This window comes from Mercenaria mercenaria, chromosome 12 (assembly GCF_021730395.1).
Source record: "Mercenaria mercenaria strain notata chromosome 12, MADL_Memer_1, whole genome shotgun sequence".
Taxonomy (NCBI): Eukaryota; Metazoa; Mollusca; class Bivalvia; order Venerida; family Veneridae; genus Mercenaria; species Mercenaria mercenaria.
This window is the reverse complement of record NC_069372.1, coordinates 21,676,828-21,701,868: the sequence shown is the minus strand read 5'-3', so window position 1 is coordinate 21,701,868 and position 25,041 is coordinate 21,676,828. Positions and strand designations below refer to the sequence as shown.

At 37.3% G+C, this 25,041-nt stretch overlaps 1 pseudogene; it reads left to right on the top strand.

Annotated features, from left to right (window-relative positions):
• LOC123533845 (1-deoxyxylulose-5-phosphate synthase YajO-like) overlaps positions 1-25,041 on the top strand; it is a 41,867-nt pseudogene that overhangs the window by 12,247 nt on the left and 4,579 nt on the right.

Genomic DNA, 25,041 nt, shown 5'->3' with positions numbered 1-25,041 from the left:
AATGTTTTTTTAAAGTAGATTTTGCTTCGAATCGTGTTTGAAAACTTTTTCATTCGTAACGTAAATTATTTCAAAACTCTACTTTCTCCCTTTAAATGAAGAGGAGGGTGTCTTTTTCCTGCTAAATCCTTCAAACAATAAAAGTAAGGGCTTCTTAACTGGATTGTAAATTGTGCGTAAAGTTGTAAGGAAAGAAAGGGAAATCGTTTTAAAAAACCCTTTTTAAAGAATCCAAACCCAAAAAAAGAATAAAATAATATATGCATTTTTTATGGAACGCCAAACACGACTTTGATGGTTTTTTGTTATTCAGCATCGGGAAAGGAAAAGTTCCCCATGCAATGGTTTTTTGCAATCGAATTTTTATTCTCTTTTCCCTATAGTAACTCTTTAATTGATGTTTTTCATTTACTATGTTACATTTTTTTTTCTGTTTTGGTTTTGATGTATTCGGCAGGGTTATTTGTCACGGTACAAGTATGAGGAGTAGGGTAACCCCTACGTACCGGTATGGGTAACAAAATTTCATGGGAGAGGGACATGTACGTCCCTAAAAAGGGCAATTTGAAAGGGGTAGGGGCACTACGTCCTGGTAATGGGTCAAAACCTGTCTGGGAGTAGGGTACACGTACGTCCGGTAAATGGGTAAAAACCCGTCATGTGAGTGGGTACCGTACTACCGGTAAGTAGGGTACAGTCTTTCCGGGGAGTGGGTACCCCATCGTACTGAGGGTGGGTACACTACGTACCGGGGAATAGGGTACAATTTTAATTAGGATAGGGGGCATTCTACAAGTAGGGGGAAATATTACATGGAGATACGTGTTTGTACAATCATGTTTGTGAAACATAATAAATGGGTACGGTACAAATATACACACAATTAAAGCGTAAAATACTACTCCCAAATACCAACCTGTCATTCATTAGTTCATGTCCCCGTACAGTGTACCAACTCACTCGTCCCCCGAAAGCTATGTGTCCCCTGCTCCCCATATCGACGTGTTCTTGTCATCATGTACTATGGTTACCCTACTCACATTTTTTTTTTTTTTTGTTTTAAACTTACCATCATTGCACTTTTCCACAAAATCTCAGACAGTAAAAAAATAAAAAAAACTTCCGCCCGGCTTTAAGCCATTTTAGAAAAAGTTTTTAAAAAAAACTTGGAATTCAAGGTGTGGGCCTTGAAATTTTTTGCAGTTTGCATGGTGCCCCTGAAAGGTTTTTTTTGGGAAACCGTGGAACATCACGCTTTGCTTTTTCTGATTTTTTTCTTTTTTCTTATCCAGATTTGCCAGAAGTACCACTGGAATGAAAAGTGAAAAAATATTCTTTCTCAACTTGATTCAAGGGGTTTTTTTTTTTTTTACGTCACTCTATCCCGCCCTTTATTTTTTTTTTTTTTCTACAAAAATATCACCCGGGATACATTTAACTGTTTTTTTAACCAAAAAAAAAGTATATCATGTAATTTTAAAAACCCCTCACTGGGTTACCAAAAGGACCTCAAATATTAAAAAAAAAAGGGAAACCCTACTCCGAAAAGACATCGAAACCTCAAAAAGAAATTTCCAATCATTTAAGTAAAACTTAGAATAAAAAAAAAACCAAATTGCAAGTTCAACGCAGAAAACAAGTTTGCATCCGAAAGAAAACACCACGCCGATTTAAAAAATAACCCCCTGCGAATTACAAACTCCGCCGAATGACAATAAAAACCTTTAGTGCACTTGGTTTCCATATTTTCACGAAAAAACTTACTCCTCCCCCCAAAGAGCCCCTCCAGCACTTGTCCCATATTTCTTTAAATTTTTTTCCCAAATGTAGCACCGATTTAAGGAAAGACAAAATCCCTTTGTAAAGCCACGGAGGGATACTTGAGGAAAATTTACCCGAAATAACAATAATCTGAAATCCCCCTATACAACATTTTCATTGAAGGGAAATTTTGGTAAACATTTCCCAGTTTTTAAATTTATCCGGTCCCTTTTCTAAAAACCCAAATTTTTATGAGAAATTTTTTTTTAAAATGTAGATATAAACTTCCAAAAAGGGTTTTTTTTTACGACAGTCTCCTTTTCAGTCAAAACCCCCTGTCCCCCCCCCCCACTTCTGCAATCACACACATTTAGCAGAAATTTTTGAACAATTATTTTATTGTTTGATTTTTAAAATTTGTTTCAACATTTTGGTATTGTGGGGGATAACTGCGAAAATAAAAAAAATAGATGTGATTTTTAATTTTTTTTTTTAAAAAGTTTGGAAATATATGAAAACCGTGAAAAATTACGGTTGGGTGGTTTGAATCCAGGATTTAGATTCAGTGTTACTTTATACAAATGTTGTAAAAGAGACACATATTGAGAATTCTTTTTTTTTGTTTTAATAAGACCACATTAGTATAGCTATTTTTCCACATAGAAAAAAAAAAGGGGGGGGCTACGACTTATTTCAAATCAAAAAGCCCCCTCCCCTTTCCCCGAAATTGTATCTACAGAATTTTTAACGCTCTAAAACATCAACAACGATAAGGACACTCTCTTTACAAAAACACAAAATTTACCACAATTTCTTTCATTTCAAAAAAAGGGACAAACTCTTAATTACCTGATTTTTTCGCTATGTCCCTTATTAACCATTAGTTCCGTACCTTACACGTTATTTTGCTCCAACAGGTTGTTGCTGGCCTTTTTCTCTTGGGCTATAAAATTTTCCTGCTTTTCCCTTTGCTCTGGGGGCTTTTTCCTCAAATTCCAGTTAGAACCCCCCTGTTTTTTGAATAAACGTTTTCGGGGAATTTTATACAAACAGTATTTTCCCCTAGTTGAAAAGCATATGTTAAAAAAAGGAATGTTTTCATGTCTTTATTCATCAAAAATATAAAAAAAACTGCTTTAAATGTTAATGCGCTGTCTTTCACGAAATATGAAAAAAGAGCTAAACCCCACATGCGGACTGACGATTCTGTCTTTGCGACCAGTTTAATCAGATCAGCTGCCCCATCCGTTAGTCTGATCAAATCTGACTGTTCCCCCCTTCCGTCAGTCTTTTTGGTAAGCCCCCTTTTTAAAAATCAATGTACTTTCCCAAAATTTAAAAAATGGACAATTTCTTATAGAAATTTACAGGGGGTTTTGGGGTAAAACCCAAAACGAAACAAAAACAAAACACTACGGATTTTCATAATACAGGAACTGCATTCCTTCCTGCAAAAACAATTTGTTCAAGAAGATTACTAATTTTAAAAAATAATACTTCTTTTTTCGAGCGGAACAAAAGAACAGCAAAATCCCTTCAAAGGGCCAGTCACCCCTCAGTACTCAACATGGAAAAAGGGAAAACAGCAAAACTCATAACAAATCAATAATATATATTCAATCAAGCATTTTTTAAAATCATCTGTACCCCCCAAATATCAAGGAAAACATAAAATGCCCATTTACAAAAGGGCTCAAAGTTGACTCGACAACTACCAAAAAGCTTTTCCTTTACCCCCCTCTAAAAAGTTCTCAAAAAAAATTATTTATAATTAATCTGCAAAACTTTAAAAAATAACGAAGTTCACTACTCCAAAAAAATCATTCGGTTTTGTATTCATTTGAAAAAAACCCCCGATTAAAATTGTTTTAAAATTAATGATATGCAGTTTTAAAGTTTCCGATAACCTGGCGTTTTAAATTATCAAACTTTCTGGAAAAGGTTTTTCCCGATTAAAAATGGGGTTTTTTTTAACTTATCAGTACTTTCTGGACATGTTCCTGAATTTAACCTAACGTTTAAATTTTCATTCACTTACTGAACAGGTTCCTGTATTCTAGGGTTTTTAACTTTTTTCACTTAAATGGCAGTGTTCCGTATAACTGGCGTTAACTTACTTCACTTACTGGAAAAAGTGTTCCCCGATTAAATTTTTGGGGAAAATGTTCTGATAACCCCAGGCGTTTGAAAACAATTCATTATGGACGTGTTCCCGTTCCTAGGGGTTTGAAACTTAATTATTTTCGGAACAATTTTTTCCCGATATAATCTAGGCGTTTTTACTTTCATTTCATTTACTCTAAATTTCACAATTGAAGGGAAAAAATACCTAAATTTAAACGCTATGGTGTGTTCCTTAAAAAAACAAGTCCCCGTTTTCCCGGAAAAATATACTTTCCAAAAAAAAAACAAAAATCTTGCGGGCAAACAGGGCACCGGCAGCAATACACCATGGAAAATTTTAAAAAACTAGTTAAAAAAATTTTTACCCTTTCCCCTTTTGGTTCGGCGGAAGTCATTTTTAAATGGTTCAAGCCGGAAAGGGTTCCATAGGCCCCCCTGAAATTGGTATTTTTTTATAAATTTTTATTGGTATTTTACGCGTAGTCTACAGTTTTTTGAAACTTTGGGGTTTGGGAATATTTTGAAAATGCCGTTTCAAGTGAAAATTATATGATGTTTACAAACCCTTTTTTGGGACCCTGGAAACACCCTGCCTTATTTCAATACCCCTGAAATTTTTTTTCAAAAACCAGTTGCGTGCCCAAATTTGTATGTTGTGAAGTAAAGAAAAAAAAATTAATTTCGTGGGTCCGCCCCGAAAGTGCGCATTGGTTTTTCTTGAAAGAAAAATGAAATTTTGTTTTAACAAAACCCCCGTAGCAGCTGTTGGCGTAGCGCAAAAAAAAACTTTTTTTTTACAAATAAAGAGTAGCTGCGGCATAGGAGGGGGGAGGAAAAGGGGTAGGGGGAGGGAGGGGGGAGGGGGAGCAGCAGCAGAGCAGCGCCAGTCGCAGCAACGCGAGCTGTGCAGAAGTCTCCTGTTTCGCACTGAAATTTTTTGCGCTTTAATCTGGCAATTTTAGCAAAGAATTTGTTTCTATACACCGAAACATTTTCAGAATTTAAAAAACGGTTTTCTCTAACCTGAAAGTGAACGCATGAATTCCGCCCCCTCATCTCAATTTTGTCGACGTTTTTTGCAGTTTCCCGCCACAACATTGCTCACCAATATCGTTTTTCCCCCTCCAGGATCAAACCTGTCCGCAATGTCTTTCAATTTGGGGTAAGCGTTTTCTCCCCCGCATGGTGGAAAAAAAAGATTAAAAAAACGATGTATGTTTTTAGTTCAAAGGTTTTTTTTCAACGAGCTCTTTGTGTTTTTTACCATAAAGTGAGTAAGGGCTTCCTTGGCGAATACTTTTTTTTCCCAAAGCCCCAAATTTTTTTAACAAACAGGAGCAGAGGGCCGGTTTAGCCAAACAACAATTTTTTAAAAAGCATCTGTCGTTTTCCGAGGCGGTATTCCCCTCCGTTCTTTTATTATTATTTTTTTTCGTTTGTTATATTTTTTTCTTTTTCCCCATTCCCTTTGTAAATTGTTGCACATCGTTTTTTAAATTGGTTCCCATCCCAAAAGTTCTGGGGGACGTCGTTTTTTCTCTGGGGTTTTTACAAAATATCCCCTGTTTTTGGCAATATTTTTTATTCCAATAAATTCTGAAATTTCCCCCATGTTTAAAAAATCTTTTTTAAAAAAGTTTTAAATTCTTGAAAAAGGCTATCTATCTTTTTTTTTTCATTTTTTTAAAATTTACCCCCTGTTAAAATATCACAAAAACACATAATTTATAATTAAAAAGCGAAAAGAATTTCGTTAAATGCAGGGGAGTCATACAAAAATAATGCTTTTTTATGTTGCAAAAAAAACCACATAAAAACTTAAATAAAAGTCTTCCATAAAAAAGTTGCAAGCCAAAATCTCCTTTTTTTTTTCCTGCAAAAGGGCTTTAATTGGTTTGAAAATCTCCCCAACTTTCTTCCAAATTTTTTACAATATGTCGCTGCAAACCCCCTTTTTTACATTTTTCCTTCCACGGGAACCCAATTTGTTTGCTAGAACAAACGCTGCGATTTTCTGAAACAAATAAAAAAAAAATCAAGGATTAAATTGTTGTGTTTAAAAATTGTTCCCCCTATTGGACTTGTTTTGATTCCCGCAGTGTAGCAGATTTTTTGGAAAAGAACTTTGACCCCGAGTCCAAAAAATGAACGAGATGGGATCAATATCATGGCCCTTTTGACCGATTTCTTTAGGCCAGCTAGGGGCTGTGGTCAGGGTATCAGCCCCTTTAAATATGGTGTATGGCGCCCCAAAAAAGTTCCCCCCTACTTTTAATTTCTGGTTCTTTGGGGTCACGGGAGAACATTCAATTTTTTTTTTTTAAAAGATTGCCAGCTGGGGGGTAAAAGGGTGTGGCACATCTATTTCTTTATGAATAGCTCTCAAACCGAGGTGTTTTTTTTTTTGGGGACGGTCTTTTCCCCAAAAGGGTCTTTCACCCGCTTTTTTCCTAAAACTTTTTTTAAAAAAAAACCTTAGCTGCCAAATTTATTAAAGGATGGGCCCTTTCATTTGGGCAATACCTTTATTTTTTGGGAAAAGGGGGTTACTGAAATTTTCTAAATGAAAACGAATAGTGCAAAAAAAGTCAGATGCACGGGTTGGGGGGCGTTTGGTCTGCAATGGTGCAAAACAGAATCACTTGCCCCCCACAGGCTAAAGGTAAAACATAGGGGTGTGGGGGGTTTAAACCCCAAATGTAAACATATAAACGAGTTATCAGCTTTCAATGGGGGAGGAAGGCGCCAAAATCCCCTTTGTGCATTTTTTTTTTCCAATGTGGACCAAGTTTTTTCCACTGACTTTCCGTAAAAAAGTGAAGGCGTTTTTCCATAGGAGAATTTTACAATAAAAACTGTTTCGAATGAAAAAGTGTCAGGCAATGCCTTGAAGCTAGCCCACCCAACCCTTTAGCCCGGGGGTCCCCCATGTTTAAACTATAATCCCTGACAATTACAAACAAAAAGGGAAAATATCCTCCAGAGTTAAAAAGCTTTATTTCCCTTTAGTGGTGTACAATTCCGGTGCTAGTAAATTTTTCATATACGTTAAAAATTTGGGATCACGAATCTTCTCTGGTGATGTGTTTAAAATTTGACATACGAGGGCGGTCGGAAAAAATCGGACTTTTTTTCTGTTTTCCAAAAAAAGTTCAATATTTTTTAAAAATGAGGCTTTTGTTTCGCTCCAAACAATAAATAGACCCACTGTGAGGTACCCCATTTTCAGCTAAAATCAAAGCCCCCTGGTCTATATTTGTTTCCGGCGAAACCTTTTTTAGTTCTTTAAAAAATAAAAGTCACGGAGGCAAGTCTCGGCCGTATGGAGGGTGGAACAACAATTGCCACTTAAAGGAGTTGATAAGTTCTACTGTAGATGAGGCAGATACAGATGGAGCATTGCCATGCAAAAGAAGGACATTTTTCTGGGCTTGACTGGAGCTCAATTTTTTTCAGTGTTTCTTTAAGTTTTTTACAATTACTTCTGAATAGTATCTAGCAGTCACAGTTTGATCTGATAGCATGAAATGAGCTAGTATTATCCCACATGAATCCCAAAGAGCAACCAGCATAACCTTGCCAGCAGAGGGAGACAGCTTAAACCTCTCGGGAGGTAGGGAGCCAGTTCGTTTTCACAGCTTTGACTGAACTTTTGTTTCAGGTTCAGAACGAACCCACATTTCATCCCCTGTGACAGTACAGTTCAAAAACTTATTTTCATCTTGGTTAAAACGCCCCAGATGCTCTTTCGCTATGGTCACCCTGGATGACTTTTCGTCTTCTGTCAGCTGTTACGGCACCCAACTAGCACTTACCTTGCTCATAGCTAATTTTGCGTGTAAAATATGATGTGCCGACGCTTTACTGATCCTAAAGTGATTGCCTACCTACTGCAGTGTCACTCTGCGATCTTTGTTGACAAAAACCTCAATATTTGCCACCATTGTAGGGGTCACTGCCTCAGCGGGCCTCCCTGGCCTAGGCTTGTCCCTCACGCTTGTACTGCCCTCCAAACCCAGCTATAAAATGTTGATATGCAGGCTTTAGGAAATCTTTTCTGCAACCTTTCAAAAAAGTGGCAAGGTTTTACACCCTCTAAAATCAGGAATTTTATTAAAGATCGCTGTTCCTCAAGCTTAGAGTCTAAGGTAGCCCTAACACCTACCTCGTTTAAATGCTCAAAACTTGAGTATACACCTCGTGTATACACACTTCTTATTAAAATTAATATAACCGATTTATAGGCGATAAAATGTAGTTTTTGCTCATGTATGATATAATAGGGTTATTATATTAATAGCTCGATCTGGGAAGCTGTATTCGGCTCGAATGGATTTTGCCAGATCGGATCTCACGAGGTGCGCAAGGCTACTGTTGTAATGACCCTTTTATTATCAAGTAAATATGAACAGGCAGAGAAAAAGTCCGTACTGTATCTTTTGTATTGTGTGTTACCGGACTATTTTCATTTAATATGCATAACCTGACAAAGTTCTATAAATAGCGCACACAAAAACTTCACTCGTTTCTATTTTAACATCGACAAACAATGAAGATTTCTTTCAAAAGCAAAAGAACAAACAACAAGAGGGTCATGAAGGCCCTGTATCGCTCACCTGACCTATTGACCTAAAGATCATCAAGATTAACATCATCTTAAGATTATTAGAACATTCTGACCAAGTTTCATAAAGATATGGTCATAAATGTGGTCTCTAGAGTGTTAACTAGCTTTTCCTTTGATTTGACCTGGTGACCTGGTGAGCTGGTGACCTAGTTTTTGACCCCACATGACCAAGATTCCAACTTGGCCTAAAGATCATCAAGATTAACATGCTGACTAAGTTTCATTAAGATACAGTCGTAAATTTGACCTCTAGTTTGTTAACAAGCTTTACCTTTGATTTGACCTGGTGACCTAGTTTTTGACCCTGCATGACCCAGATTCAAACCTGACCTAGAGGTCATCAAGACAAACATTCTGATCAATTCTCTAGAGTGTTAACAAGCTTTACCTTTGATTTGACCTGGTGACCTAGTTTTTAACCCAACCTGATCCAGATTGAATCTTGACCTAAAGGGCTTCAAGATTAACATCCTGACCAAGTTTTATAAAGATATGGTCGTAAATGTGGCCGCTAAAGTGTTAACTAGCTTTTCCTTTGATTTGACCTGGTGACCTTGTTTTTGACCCAACCTGACCCAGATTTGAACCTGACCTAAAGATCATCAAGATTAACATTCTGACCAAGTTTCATGAAGATACAGTCATAAATGTGGCCTCTAGAGTGTTAACACGCTTTTCCTTTGATTTAACCTGGTGAGCTAGTTTTTGACCCCACCTGACTCAGATTTAAACTTGACCTAAAGATCATCAAGATTAACATTCTGACCAAGATTCATTAAGATACGGTCTTAAATGTGGCTTATAGAGTGTTAACTACCTTTTCCCTCGATTTGACCTGGTGATCTACTTTTTGACCCCAATTAACAATTGACCCAGATTTGAAACTGACCTAAAGCTCATCAAGATTAACATTCTGACCAAGTTTCATGAAGATACAGTCATAAATGTGGCTTATAGAGTGTTAACTACCTTTTCCTTCGATTACACCTGGTGATCTAGTTTTTGACCCCAATTGACTCAGATTTGAAACTGACCTAAAGCTTATCAAGGTTAACATTCTGACCAAGTTTCATGAAGATACAATCATAAATGTGGCCTCTAGGGTGTTAACAAGCTTTACCTTTGATTTGACCTGGTGAACTAGTTTCTGACTCCACTTCACCTAGATTTGAACTTGACCTTAAAATCATCAAGATTAACATTCTGACCAAGTTTCATAGCGACCATATCATATATGTGGCCTCTAGAGTGTTAACAAGCTTACATTTGATTTGACCTGGTGACCTAGTTTTTGACCCCACCTGGCTCAGATTTAAATTTAATCTAAAGATCATTAAGATTAACATTCTGACCAAGCTTCATTAAGATATGGTCATGAATGTGGCCTCTAGAGTGTTAACAAGCTTTTCCTTTGATTTGACCTGGTGACCTAGTTTTTGACTCCACATGACCCAGATTCGAACTTGACCTAAAGACTATCAAGATTAACATTCTGACCAGGCTTCATGAAGATACAGTCATAAATGTGGCCTCTAGATGTTAACAAGCTTTTCCTTTGATTTGACCTGGTGACCTAGTTTTGGACCCCAGATGACCCAATATCGAACTCGTCCAAGATTTTATTAAGGGTAACATTCTGACCAAGTTTCATTAAGATTGGGCTAAAATTGTGACCTCTTGAGTGTAAACAGTCAATTGTTGACGACGGACGGACAACGGACACAGGGCGATCACAAAAGCTCACCTTGAGCACCTCTTGCTCAGGTGAGCTAAAAAGGTGGATCTATATAATAAAAGGTCATTACAACAGTAGCTAGATCTGGGATTTTGTATCCGGCTCGAGTAGATTTTGCAAGGACGGATCACACTCGGCGCTTGCGCGCCTCGTGAGATCTGATCTGGCAAAATCCACTCGAGCCGAATAAAACATCCCAGATCGAGCTACTATTATAATAACCCTATCCTAGTTGCACGTTGAAAGACAGGAGCATGAAAAATCCGGATATTTGCCGACCGCCTCTCGTACAGTCTAAAAATGTTGGTTGCACTATTTATTTGGTATTGCATTATTTATTGATTGGACACCATTCGTTCAACGATATTACGTTGAAGGAACCGAAACAAAGTTCATTTGAGCCGTGCCATGGGAAAACCAACATAGTGGGTTTGCGACCAGCATGGATCGAGACCAGCCTGCGCATCCGCGCAGTCTGGTCAGGATCCATGCTGTTCGCTAACGGTTTCTCTAATTGCAGTAGGCTTTAAAAGCGAACAGTATGGATCCTGACCAGACTGCGCGGATGCGCAGGCTGGTCTGGATTCATGCTGGTCGCAAACCCACTATGTTGGTTTTCTCATGGCGCGGTTCATTTATTCTGTGCCAGCATTTACTTCTTCTCTGCAAATAAACGACAACTTCCAAACCTTAATCAGAGTTGGTAGACAAATAACTGTCGTCGCGGAAATCATTGTCTCGCCGGAGATCGAACTCCCCAACTTTTGACCAGAAGTCTTGTGCTCTATTGTGCAAACATAGGCGGGCCTGGACTTGTTATACAATAACTTCATCAGCAGCCGCCCTGAACTGAACGACTGAAGCGATCACATTAGATTTTCCCCTGACAGAATCTGAACAGAGAACATGTTGGTGTTGCTTCCGGCGTGTGGCATCCTGTTAAACAGACTTAAGAAAAAAGCCTTCCTTGCTCATACAACAGCTACCAATGAGTCATTCTAACAGTTAATCAATCATTGTCTTATATTTAAAGGTCTTACTTTTTAAGCCAGCTGCCGACCACTCTCTCTGATGCACCAAGTCCATAAACGTTGGCAGTGTCCAAGAAATTGCCTCCTAGCTCAGCATATCTGTCCATTACCTTATGTGACATTTCTTCATTAAGCTGAGTTGCAACTGGCATTACCTTCAAATCAAATATAAATATGTTGCCATTTAATGATCGTTCTGGTTATTTATACAGGAAACAGCGGGAGGATCGTGAACAAACCTTATTACAATTAAGTTTTTGTTATACCTCTCAAATATGTTTTCTTTTGGAATTTTATACCTCACAGACTGTTGTTATTTTAATTTAAAACTGCATTGTTCAAAAGATGTATGAAACTTGTTTCGAAATATATACTTTGTTCCAGATAATGTAATACGGTTATTATAATAGTAGCACTACAGAATGACTGTATTCTTTTGTATTTCCATGATGGTAATTATACATGATTTGCATGATAAAAATGAGAAATACAAGTATCTACTAAGAAATTGACAGCGACATATATTAGGCCAAAACAGCGAGGACAATATGTTTAATGTCTAAACATTATATTGAATGAATGTAGCATTATGCACAGTATTTGATATATTAAGCCGAGATTAGATCAAACTTTGTTTCTACAGGGTAAGATCGTTATTTATCTATGTTTTCAAACCTTTACTAAAAAGGGATTGACTGAATAAGTTTGTAGATGAATTTGTGAAAACACATTAATTCAGGGAGGGCATAAATTGTCCACCTGTCATTATGCAATATAGCTGTATTATACCAGTATTACAGGAATGATTTTCACGAAATTTGTGCGGGAGAAAAATGCAGGTCACTAGGTTGCGGTGGGTCTTTAACGCTGCTGTCACAAAACTTGAGAAATCTGAGTGTGTATTAAATACATCACGGGTGGTAAACGCGCAATCCAATTCCCGCCGGGAATACGCTTAAAATGGGTTGTGCAACGTCCGGTGCTGGTGTTGCGCGAAAAAAAGACAAAATTGAGGAGTAAATTTATAATTTTGCTTGTATAAACAGAATAAATTTTCTCAAAAAAAAAGTAAAATGATTCGCACAAATATGTAATAATTTTAAAGTGTAAAATTTTGGGGTTTGTAATTTATGTTTGGGTTATCATCACCAAAATAGGCGACCAAAAGCAAAAAAAAGATGAAATAAAGAAATGGAATTTTTGACCTATATGCCAAAAGAGGACATAGGTTTTTAGAAAACCAATATTATAAGAACAAAACAAAATTATTGGCTTCAAATCTGCTAAGGGGGACAATTGACATAAAAATCTGGGGAAGGGGTTGGCCCCGGGGGAATGGAGTTATCGTATACTCATAAGTAATAATGTTACGCCAACTCCACCCCCGGGGGCGCAACCCCCTTTCCCCGATTATTTTTCCCAATTTTTCCCCCAAAAAAAGCAACATTTCTTCAAGTGTAGAATATTCATGACTGTTTTACGTTTTTGATCATTAGAAGCTCCCTTTCCGAAAAAAGGAAAAGGTTTAGAAAATTTTTGATTTTTCTTTCCTGCTTTTTTGAACTCGAGCCGATGTTTTCGTGATAACAGGCTGTTTCTTAAATTAATAATTGGTTTTTAAACCATTGATCTTTATTCATTTTTGCGAAAAAGCATTTTGTTTTTTTTTTCGAAGCACTGAAAAGTGCATTTTAAAAAAAAACAAAAACCAACTCCTCGATTTGTATATATTGTGCGCAACCCCCCGCCCGGGAAGTCGGCAACCATTTTTAGGTATTCCTGGGGAATTTGGGATTGCGCGTTTCCCCCCGGTACTGTAAAAAAAAATTATTCAAAAATTTAATCCTTTTGGTAATTTTTTTTCGCCCCAACATTTTTCAGGAACAGAAAAATGAAAACATTATTTTTGTCAATCTGACAGAAAAAAACATAAAACCACAACTTCCCCCCCCCAAACTCATGACCCAAAAAGGTTGGACTTGGCCCCCCGTCCTGCCGAGAAAAATTGTGCGCAACTTTCGCTTCCCGCCTTGTTTGTACTGGCGAAAGTGTAGAAAAATGTGTAAATAAAGAATGATGTATTTCTTCTTGCTACGAATAAAAATAAATTGTTAACTCACATCTTATTACAATTGAAAACAGTTATTATTTATTTAAAAGTCAATGTACCAAATTACAGCAACAACAAATTTTAAAATTTAAACGTAGTCCCGATTGCGGTAAAAATTGATAAATGGCTTGCGGTTTTTTAAAAGAAAAGTATAGGTTTTTGTATTTCCTGTATTTTCCCCGCCTTGATATTAATTTTACACGGGAGGTTGGGCCCAGTTGTATTTATTTTTTTTAATAAAAATTTCCCAGATCTAACTCGAAATGTCGATTTCTAAGTCGAAATTCAAAATTTTGAATATGTACTCAAAATTTGGGGCCAAAATAAAATTTTGAGTAACTTTTGGTAAATAGTAACTGAAACCAAAAATTTTCGGGGGATTACGGAAGCGTAGAGTTCTTTATTTGTGAAAAAATTTTCCCCACATGTGCAGAAAATTAAGGCGAGCCCAAAAAAATATGTTTTGTTGCATTGAAATTCTCGCTTTTACTCGAACTGTTCAAGAAACTTGCAAAATCTTGTAAAATGATAAAAATTTTTTTTATTTTTCAATTTATTGTCGAGAAGTTTTATGAAAAACACGGGGAAAAACTTTTCGCGCCATAGATAAGAAATTTCTTTCTCGCCCAAAAAATACTCGCGTTAAGGATTTTTTCTACATTCGATTTAAGCTTGTTGCAAAAAAAACCCTTAACATTTGTACATTTTAATCGATTTTTGTAAAAAACAAGTCCCCGTTAAATTTTTAGAGCCTCTACCTTTAACTTACATTTACTTTTAACCCCCCCACGGGGGAAAGGATAAATTGCGCGTTGTTTTTCCCGTTTTTTCAGTCCAGGGGACCCTTTATTGGACATTTTTTTGATTTCTTAAAATAAAATATGGTAGTATTTTATTGCTACGGGAATGCCCCCCTTAAAAGTTTCAGTCAGATTATTTTTAAAAGAAAATGTTTTTTCGCCCTTTATACATATATAATTAGTAAAAATTTTAGGGTTTTTTCCAATTTTCCCGTCCGTCCGATGGTTTTGACTGTTTAAATTAAACATAGTGGACTGTTAATTGTGGTAAAAAAAGCAATCATGTAGTTTCTTGATGAAGTTTATCCCCCTTGATTTATATAATATATTTTATATGTGTTTTTTGTCTTTCTACCCTGGAACCCGGCAAAAAAGCAGTGCAGGAGTTTTTCAAAATACGTACTGGAAATGATTTTAATGCTTTTGGGAAAATGCGCTTGCACAAAAATATTGCCCTTATACTTGATAATGTTTACTTAAGGGGAATTCTTTGAAAAGGGGATATTGCATCAAAATTTTGTACTATCAAGCTTTCTTGAGTGAGGCACGCATTCTATCCCGGGGTCATGATAAATCCCCGCCCCTAAAATTGTTTTCTCACAAAAATAGATAAAAATCAACCTGTTAAAGTGAGCTTAAAAAGAACTTGTATTTTCGGCATTTTTGGTACCTTTGGGTCACGGTATTTATAAAAATTGTGGGCCAAAAATTTCGTAAAAAGGGGAAGCAGGAAAATTACACTTAGACCCTGATTTCTTTTTTCCAGTAGCCATCCTGAAAAACTGTGACCTGATAATTTAAAATTTAAAAAAAAAATTTAAAAAACCCGGTGTGAAAGGCTTAAAAAATTCTTAATTTGAGTGGAAAAAGGGGGAAAATTAAAGCTCTACCGGGTGGCCCCTGGTTTTTTCGCACAAAAATTTGTTGCTTAAAAAAATTGGATAAAATCTCACTTTCAAATTTATTTTTAAAAAAGGCAAATGCATTTGTTTTCCAAAAACATTTGTAAAAAGACTGAATGATTTCATTAGACGAAAAAAAGCAATCGACTAGCCAAAAAAATAAGCATTTAAAGAAAGTCTATGTGCAATGACTTAGTTTTGTTATTTGTGAATTTAAAATTTAATTTGATTTACGCTAAAAATTGAACAAAGGAAAAAATGTAAGTCAACGTCGCAAAACATGTAATCAAATGGGACCCTTTACGTTCCTTTTACGCGGATACTATTTTTCGCTTTTTTTTAAAAATTTGGACTTTTTTGGTAAAAATTTTCGGGGAAATCTATCCATCGCGAACCCCGGAAAAGTAAAAGTCGCAAGTGAACTATTTAGTTATAAGAAAAGTATCATGCATATTGCTTTTTTAAAGTATTCTCGAAAACGTTCAGTTTTTTGTCCCTTCAGTTTAAATGCACCCTAACCTTTTAATCCATACAAGGGTTATTCACACCCCCAATTATTGCAGTCAGAAAAATTCTGTCATTTGTTTGCCATTTAAACGGGCGTTTAACCCACACTTAGCAAAATAGACACAAAAATTTTTTTTTTTTTCAGTAATTTTCGTATTGTGCCGACTAAAAAATTACTGTGAGTCGTTGTAGATTATTTTTTGTTTTTACCCCCGTTTGCCGACGGATCGATTTTGAAAAGGCTGTTGCTTTAATAAGAAATTGTAAATCATAAATAATGTGGATTTGGCCTCATGTTAATTTTTGGGTAGTAAAAAATTGAGTTTTTAAATACCAGGCTGGTAAACACAGAAATTTTTCGTTTATTTAAGCTGAAGCTAAAATTTTTCCGTTTTGTTAGTCAAGTTTTTCGCGGTTTTTAATTTCCCGGGAAAATATCTACCAAAAAAGGCGCAATTTTTAAAAGGCCCGAAAACATTCTGGTTACGTACGTAGATGTGTAGGCCCGGCCAAATTAAGTTGTGAAGACCGGGTACCCTTTGGATTGTCATAGACCGGGGTGCGTTCGCTCTTACAAAAAAATTTACCATTTAACTGTATTTTAAGTTGGAAGGTTTTAAACCCCCTTTAAGCCCCTATGGCAAAAAAAAATGAATACCTAATGAAAGTGTATTATGAGTCCGACCCCAAAATCGAGAGCTGGAAACTCGCAACAAGGGGCCCTGGGCGTTTCAAATTTTAAACTTCATATTTGACCATATCTTTAAGTTTTTTACTTAGTTCGACCCTATCAGGGGAAAGTTACAATGTAATGTTTTATTCTTGGAACAGTTTTGGGATAACGACAGTTTGATACCCCAACCCCGGAGTAAGTGGGGGCTAGGCGGTAAGTAAGGGATTGTTTAAGCGAAATGGGGGCTCAGGCATAAGCGATGTCACAGGGGGTAAATAAGGGCCTCCCCAGGGGTAAGGCCCCAAAACCCCCCAGTAGGGGTCTTTAGGAAAAAGCAAAAGGGCCCTCCCGAACGTTTTGGGCCCCTCTAGTGGGAAGGGGGCTGTCTAGTGGTGGGAAAAGAAGAAAGCCTTTACAGTAAGGGACGGCATCCAGGGGGTAAAGCCGGCCCTTTGTAAGGGGGCTGTTTCCAGGCGGTAATGGAAAATGCCAATCGGAAGTACGGGCAGTCACCAGGGGGGTTTGAAAATGACTGTCTCCCGGGGGGTAGGGGGCGGTCTCCAAAACGGTAAGAGACAGTCACCGGGATTGGGGCAATCTTAGCCCGGAGGACAAACTTGCAGTTGGGACAGCACCCCGGCGTAAGCAATGACGTCTCCAGGCTGGATAAAACATGTGATAAAAGGTTATATGTTTTATACACTTTTGAGTCGCGGGATTGAAATAAACAATAGACTAATTTTATAATACACTAAAGTGAATAGAGCCATGATTTTAAGTCGTTTTTGATGAAAAGGTTGGTTGAAATTACTTTTTTTTAAAAGGTTTAAAAAAAGAAAAATGTTGGGCTTCAACAGAAAAAAATTAAAACTGCGAAAAAACCCCAAAATTTGACCACAATTCTCTAAACAAGTGCAATTTTCCATCTTTCTAAAAATTTTTATATTTAAAAATTGTTCCCTCGAAAAAAAATAAATTTAGCCCAAAGTTTAAAGTTAGGTCAGAGTTTTGGTGTCGGTTTAAAAGTTTGCCAAAAAGTGTAACTTTAGTTACGAGAAATGAGGCCCCAAATTTGACTTTTTATTAGAGACGACCCAAAAAAAGGAAGTAGAATGTGTGTTTGAATAAAAGAGCATTTTTTTTTTTGCAGTTACCCCGAGTAGGAAAAAATGTAACCTTTTTTGAGTTTTTCTGAAATTGAGATTCATTATTCCCCCAAAACCCCCCTGTTTTAGAAATTAATGCAATTTTTTATTGCACGCGACACAATTTTAAAATGTAGCAAATTTAAAATTTTTATTTCGGATATTTTTTTTAACGAAAAAAAAAACACATTAGAAAATAAGTATGTTAACTTGAAAAAGAAATCAATCCTGTAGAAGTATATAACCTTTTCCAGCTTATATATTGCCGTAAGAGTAAGCGTAACGTTGTCCAAAAATATGATAAAGGAGTAAAATTTTTTAAAAAAACCCCCCCAAAACAAATTTTTTTCGCCCGGAGAAATTTGGCCCCACCGTGGATACTGCCCCTTTCCAACTAGGATTGTCCCCTTTGCCCGGAGACAGCTGTTGCCCACCGCTGGTGATGTCACTAATGCCCGGAATTGTCCCCCACCCGGGTAAGTTGATTTACGCCCGGGGCTATCTTTACCCCCCCGGTTTTTTTTTTACGCCTGGGGGCTGCCCCTACTGCTGGGAGACAGCCATTCTTACCGTTGGTGACTCTCCCCCTTCCCACTGGCGGCTGTTGTACCGCTGGAGACATTCCCCTTATTACCGCCCGCCTTTGATCCCTTACCACCCAGATACTCTTTTACAGCCGGGGTACGGGCCCTTTCTTTCTTTGGATGCACCCTTTTGTCAGAAGGGGGGTTCTTTATTTACCATGCGCAGTCCCTTACCCAATGGGGACGGTCAAACGTTTGGAGCGGTTCTTTTACTAACTGTGAAGCGACCCTTTATGCAAGGATAAGGCCTTTTAATCCCCCGAAGGGGGATTTATTTTTCCCCCTGTAACAGCCCCCCACCCCTGGAGCGATCAATATGCTTGGAGACGGCCTTGCTTTCCCCCTAGAGGATCCATTTTTTTCTCTAAATGTATCCAAAATATTAAATTTGCATTAAAAGTACGTTCGAAGTAGGGTCGGAATAGGGCGAAAATCTTTAAAATGGCAAGAGAAATGTTAAGTTTGAAAGCACGCGATCGCCCTTTTTTGTCTAGGTTACCAGCGCTGGATCTTTGGGCGGGCTCATTAATAACATTCATTAGGTTTTGTCTATATTTTCCCGCCAATGGCTTAAAGTAGGTTAAAACTTCCCAACCCTTTGGTTTAAAACGGTGATATTTTTTTAAGACGAACCCTCCAAAGGTACCCCAGGGTACAAATGGTATTATTTGGCCAGGACCTAACATCTACTATATTTTAATTTATTAGGCAATTGGCTATCGAAATTTGGAGTCCTGACGCCCCTCGAGTTTTTATACCTCGATTTTGAATTTCGACTTTTAAACTTTTTATTTTGAACTTTGGAGTAAAAAAAATAAATTAAAAAGGGGTAACGCTCGCCCTAGTAAAACCTTTAGTTGCGGCTGTATGGAATTAATAAACAGGCGGTTGAAAATACAGGCATACACTGTGCAGTATAAAAAAAAACCCTTTTCGTTTACTTTTTAGAACCCCGCAAGTCATTTTTTCAATTTTGACCCCAAACGTTAGTTTAAATTTGATATTAAAATTTGTTGGGTTTCTGTAATTTGATTCATTTACTTTAATAAATAAAAACTGTATTTCAGGTAAGCTTAGGTTAAAAATTGTATATTTTTCGGTAACAAGAAAATTCATTCTTTATTTCTATACACTTTTCTTACCTTTAACCCTAAAAAGAATGGGGGGAAGGAAAGTTGCGTACAATTATCTGGCAGGTGGGGTCAAGTTAAAAACCTGTGTTTGGGCCAATGACCTTTGGAGAGGGGTTGTTGTGGGTTTTATATTTACTGTTAATTTACAATAATTATTTTTCATTTAATATGCATGTTTCTGAAAATTTTAGAAGTCTTGAATTTACCTCCCCGGCCCCATTTATTAAATTTTTTTATTTGATAACCCAATAGATGTCTTATGGAAGATCCACAATTTTATCACCTTGATTCAATTTGTTTGGGTTTTCCTCCCCTTGGGATTTTTTAAAAAAAATAATGATCGTTTTGGGGTACTAGTAAGGGGATATTGAGAAAAAGTCTTATTCACAGTGAACTGACCAACGGAAGAAGTTTGGTTCTGTAAAAAAAGACCACGCACAGTAGAAGTATAAGTTCCCTACGAAATGGATATGTCATGGATAGTTCTGTACGAAATAGACAAAACGAAAACCAGAAGTAATTTCCCTCGAAAAAAACTATGCACAGTAGAAAAAAAATCGCCGAAAAGAGGCACGGCAGAAGTATACTTCCTGTGAATGGCCATGGGCATAGTTAAGTAACATTCTGTACGAAAATGACAAGGACACTAGAAGTATCGTTCCCCCTTTTAAAAAAGACCCGGACAGAGAATTAGTTTCCCCCCGAAAAGGAAACGGCCTGAAGCATACATTCCCCACAAAATGGACAATTGACGCTAAAAAACAACGCTCCCACGAAAAATAGCCACGGGGGTAAAGCATAGTTCCCTGGCATGACCCGGGGCTGAAGTAAAGTTCCCCCCGACTGACCATGGATAGTAGAGATACTTCCCTTTTGAAATAGACCATGGGGCATGAAAAATCGTCCCTTCCGAAAAGGGCAACGGAGCTAGAAGCATACATTCCCTACGAAATGGACAATGGACGCTAGAAGCATACGCTCCCTACGAAATAGACCACGGACGCTAAAAGCATACGTTCTCCATGACATGGACCACGGACAGTAGAAGTATACGTTCCCCACAAAATGGACCACGGACGCTAGAAGCACACGTTCCCTACGACACAGACCACGGACAGTAGAAATATACGGTCCCTACGAAATAGACCACGGACGCTAGAAGCACACGTTCCCTACGACATGGACCATGGGCAGTAGTAGTTTACGTTCCCCACAAGATGGACCACGGGCGCTAGAAGCATACGTTCCCTACGACACAGACCACGGACAGTAGAAATATACGGTCCCTACGAAATAGACCACGGAAGCTAGAAACATTCGTTCCCTACGACATAGAGTACAGTCAGTAGAGGTATACATTCCTTATGAAATGCACCACGGATGCTAGAAGCATACGTTCCCTATGACATAGATCACGGACAGTGGAAGTATAAGTTCCTTACGAAATGTACCATGAACGCTAGAAATATACGTTCCCTAAGAAATAGACCATGGACGCTAGAAGCATACGTTACCTACAACATAGGCCACGGACAGTAGAAGTATACGTTCCCTACGAAATGGTCCATGGACGCTAGAAATATACGTTCTCTGCGAAATAGACCACGGACGCTAGAAATATACGTTCCTACGAAAAGGACAACAGATAGAAGAAGCATATGTTCCCTACGAAACAGACCAACGATAGTAGATACATATTTTCAGTATGAAATAGACCAAGGATAGTAGAGGAATATATGTCACCGAAATTGACAACGGATAGTAGAGGTATACGGTCACTACAAAACAGACTAAAGATGGTAAAATATATATGTTCTGTATGATAAAGACAACGGACAATAACATATGTTATCCATGAACCAGACCACGTGCAGCAGAAGTATATACTATCTGGAACGAAGTATATATTTCAAAACAAAATGACGTCTATTGCAAGATTTATACATCATTTCAAATTAAAATAACAGCAGTCTTTGTTGTATAAAATTAAAAAAAAATATTTGAAGGTTATAACAAAACACGTTATTTAAAACTTAGTTGTATTAAGACTTTTTTCATGGTCCTTCCCGTTGTTTCCTGTACGAATAACCGGAAACATCATTACATGGCAATATATTCATTATCTCGCACCGAAGGCGGAGGGATATTGTTTTGGCGTTTTCAGGCGGTTGTCAGTTCATCCGTCCATGCGTACGTCCGCCTGTTCGTGCATCCGTCCGTGCGAAATTGAAAATGCTTACAATTCAAAATGTAATAAAGCTAGAATCACCAAACATCACATAATTATGAATTAGCACATGGCCTTTGCTGACATTTAGTCTTATCCCTCTTGCCCTTGTAAAAGCAAAGTATTTCCCCTTGTCTTTTGAGAAAAAAAATGAAAATGCATATAATTCAAAATGTATTTCAGCTTGAATCATCTAACCTCACATAGTTATTGATTAGGACATGGCCTTTGCACACACTTTATCATCCCCCTTTACCGAGTACCCTTTGATTTGGTAAAAGAAAAATGAAAATGCTTAGAATTCAATCAAAGCCTTGAAATGTCTGATGGTTGCGGGTTTTGGGTAGATTTATTTTCTGTTTAAATGCCAGTCTATGAACATACATGGAGGAGCCTCCGTGGCCGAGTGGTTAAGGTCGCTGACTTTAAATCACTTGCCCCTCATCGATGTGGGTTCGAGCCTCACTCGGGGCGTTGAATTCAGCTGGCTTACGGAAGGTCGGTGGTTCTACCCAGGTGTCCGCTCGTGATGAAATAATGCACGGAGGGGCACCTGGGGTCTTCCTCCACCCTCAAAGCTGGAAAGTCGCCATATGACCAAAAATGTGTCGGTGCGACGTTACACCCAACCAAAAAAAAAAAAAAAGAGTATACATGATTGAGAAACAAATACAAATTTAATGTGCCTCATATCTAAGATGAACTCTGCCTGACCCAGTTTGTGATATAACCATGGGCTGAAATATCTTTTCATTAATAGATCTTACATAATCTAAATGGTCAGTGTGAGTGAATACAGGTTGAATAAGAACTGATTGTTCATTGATAATTCATCCGCATTGTTCATGAATGGGACTATTTTGTGTAGCAAATGAACATCCTTTGGATGTGATTCGGAATAAAATAAAGATGCTATGATTGTCAGAAATACACTTTAACTTTGGTAGCGGGATAAACCCGCAACCAAAAGGTATTTCAGCTAGAATCACCAAACCTCACATAATGATTAATTAGCATATGACCTTTGCTCACATTTAGTATCATCCCCCTTGACAAAGTGAAAGTAGACTACTCCCCCCCCCCCCCCCACCCCCACCACTGGATTTTGTAAAAAGAAGGGATTTGGGCTGTACTAAGTAGGCTATCTTTATGAAACTTTTACACAATAAAGATCATTATAAGGCTGTGGTGCATGCACAGTTTTATCAGAATTACCTTATTAACCAGAGTTATTACCCTTTAATTATTTTACAATCCATTAATTCCCACATAACAAAGAAATCTATTGATGGACCTTCATGAATTTTACACAAATATAAATCACTATAGGGCGATGGTGCAAGCATACTTTTCATCGGGATCTCTTCAGTGACTACAGAGTTAATGTCCTTTAATCGTCCCCCCTAAAAAAAGCAAAGTAACCCATGGATGGATTTTCATGAAACTTAATACAAATATAGAATACTATTGGACAGAGATTTTCTCCTTGATTTTGTAAAAATCTAGGAACCAACAAATAATTGAACGGCCCTTTTGTACATAACTTGTGTATTTATGGAAATCAAATATCTTTAAAAATAGTCCCGTATTCACAAAACAACTTATTCGACGGGGATATAAACTCACTGAAATTGCTTGTATTTGATTTGAAGGTAATGCCAGTTCCAACTCAGCTAAATGAAGAAATGTCACATAAGGTAATGGACAGATATGCTGAGCTTGGAGGCAATTTCTTGGGCACTGCCAATGTTTATGGACTTGGTGCATCAGAGGGAGTGGTTGGTAATTGGCTAAAAAAGTAAGACGTTTGCATATAAGACCATGGTAATTAACAATTAGAGTGATACATTGACAGTTGTTGTATTATAAAGACATGCGTTTTTCTTAAGTCTGTTTAACAGGATTCCACACGCCGGAACTAACACCAACATGTGCTATGCTCAAATACTGTCAGGGGAAATCTAATGTGATCGCAACAGTCCTTCAGTTTCAGGGCGACTAATGATGATGTATTACAGAATCGCGGTGGCTGGAGCAATGTCCTCTAACAAATACAATTTAATCCTTATTTTTCATTATTTTTCTTTGCTTCAGACAAGATCGCAGCAGTTTTGGCCTGGCAACTAAAGTTAGGTTCCAGGTGGATAAGAGTAACGTGAACAAAGTTGGTCTTAGCAGACGACATATTGTAGAAAGTTGTGAAGAAAGTTTGGGACGACTTCAGACCAATTACATAGACCTTCTGCAGGTAAAACAAAACACGCAAACTTCGAACAGTATCATATGCAGACAACAAATATATCAGCTATGAAACTGAAGACTCACGTAGAAGAAGGAAAAACATTTCACGAGACACGAGCTATTTTAGGACTTTAATTTGGATTAGCTTGATGTACATTTTTATAAACAATGATTTGAACAAAATATTTTAACTTATTCATTGAACGTATCAAGCATGTTTAACAGTTTACATTATATCTATTGATAAATTTCTATGTTTCCACTTTATTTTTAAAACGTTTGTGATCTGGTAATATTGATTAGTAACACAAATTCACCTACCGGAAAGGTCTTGCTAATGTTCTTACATTACTTCTGATAACCCTGCAAGCACATCTGTTCAAAGGGTAACCCAAGGCTCTGTGCTTTTCATACGCAAATTCTCACAAGAATAAACAACAAATATACACTAGATGGGGTGTGTGGAGGGGGTGGGGGCGTTGAAAGTTTTGTCAGGCGGACATAAAAGCAAGAGGACAGCTATGTTCACAGATTGCATGATTAAATGATATACATTAAATATACACAATAATATATAACAGAAGTAATAAACGACAATACAACAGCACAAATGAGCCACATCGGAACGATCAGCCTTGGTAGGTTAAATCGGTGGACCGCCCCTACACCATCACTGTACTTTTGCGTTGAAAAAGTTAGAATACAATGTGAATCAAGAGTATTCTGGCCCGGTGAAGCTCTTACACACTTAATGGTAACAAAGATGCCATAAGTAAAACATAAAGATGCTCATTTGAGAATATACAAAATGAAAATTTCAGATTTCAGAAATACATTATTATTACACTTTGTAAAGCTTATATTCAGAAGTAAAACATACATTATCGTATTAATCTTACTTTCTGTTTTTTTCCAGGCGCATGGGTGGGATAACGCTACACCAATTGAAGAGACATTGCGGACATTTGATGATCTCGTGAGATGAGGGAAAATACGATATTTTGGTGTCAGTAACTTTTGTGGCTGGCAATTGCAGAAAGTGGTCGATAAAATTGAAATGATGGGTCTTAACTCCTGCGTTTCACTTCAGGTCAGCAAGTAACTTGTTACGTATATTGTGTTTAAAACTTTTCTGAAAACAGTTTTCGGTCATATAGAAGATATAAATTTTTGTCTAAATTACCAATAGCTTAAAAAGTTAAGAATGAATTCAGCAGGGGCAACAACAACAACAACAATTACTACTACTACTCCTACTTCTACTTACTATTATCGCTACTCTTACTAACTACTACTGCTACTGCTGCTGCTGCTACTACTACTACTGCTAACTACTACTGCTGTTACTACTGCTAGTACTACTACTGCCTCTACCACTAACTACTACTATTTCTCTACTACTGTCTTCAATTACTACTGCTACTACTACTTCTTCTTCTAC